Source organism: Mirounga leonina, unplaced genomic scaffold (genome assembly GCF_011800145.1).
Source record: "Mirounga leonina isolate KUSES-001 unplaced genomic scaffold, KU_Mleo_1.0 Mir_82, whole genome shotgun sequence".
Lineage (NCBI taxonomy): Eukaryota > Metazoa > Chordata > Mammalia > Carnivora > Phocidae > Mirounga > Mirounga leonina.
Window position 1 is genome coordinate 533,136 of NW_023270825.1, and position 907 is coordinate 534,042.

Here is a 907-nt window from a genome sequence, read left to right on the forward strand (position 1 = left end):
ACCTGGGTCTGGTGAGGCTGGGACCTGGGTCTGGTGAGGCTGGGACCTGGGTCTGGTGAGGCTGGGGCTTGTGTCTCATAAGTTTTGGGCCTGGGTCTGGTTAAGCTGGGACCTGGGTCTGGTGTGGCTGGGATCTGGGTCTGGTTAAGCTGGGACCTGGATCTGGTGAGGCTGGGCCCTGGGTCTGATAACTTTTGGTCCTGGGTCTGGTTAAGCTGGGACCTGGATCTGGTGAGGCTGGGGCCTGGGTCTGATAAGTTTTGGGCCTGGGTCTAGTGAGGCTGGGTCCTAAGTCTGATAAGTTTTGGGCCTGCGTCTGGTTAAGCTGGGACCTGGGTCTGGTGAGGCGGGGCCCTGGGTCTGATAAGTTTTGGGCCTGGGTCTGGTTAAGCTGGGACCTGGGTCTGGTAAGGCTGGCCCTGGGTCTGATAAGTTTTGGGCCTGGGTCTGGTGAGGCTGGAACCTGGGTCTGGTGAGGTTGGGACCTGGGTCTGGTTAAGCTGGGACCTGGGTCTGGTGAGGCTGGAACCTGGGTCTGATAAGTTTTGGGCCTGGGTCTGGTGAGGCTGGGGCCTGGGTCTGATAAGTTTTGGTCCTGGGTCTGGTTAAGCTGGGACCTGGGTCTGGTGAGGCTGGGACCTGGGTCACATAAGGCTGGGACCTGGGTCTGGTGAGGCTGGGACCTGGATCTGGTGAGGCTGGGGCCTGGGTCTGATAAGTTTTGGGCCTTGGTCTGGTGAGGCTGGGACCTGGGTCTGATAAGTTTTGGGCTTGGGTCTGGTTAAGCTGGGACCTGGATCTGGTGAGGCTGGGCCCTGGGTCTGATAAGTCTTGGGCCTTGGTCTGTTGAGGCTGGGACCTGGGTCTGATAAGTTTTGGGCCTGGGTCTGGTTAAGCTGGGACCTGG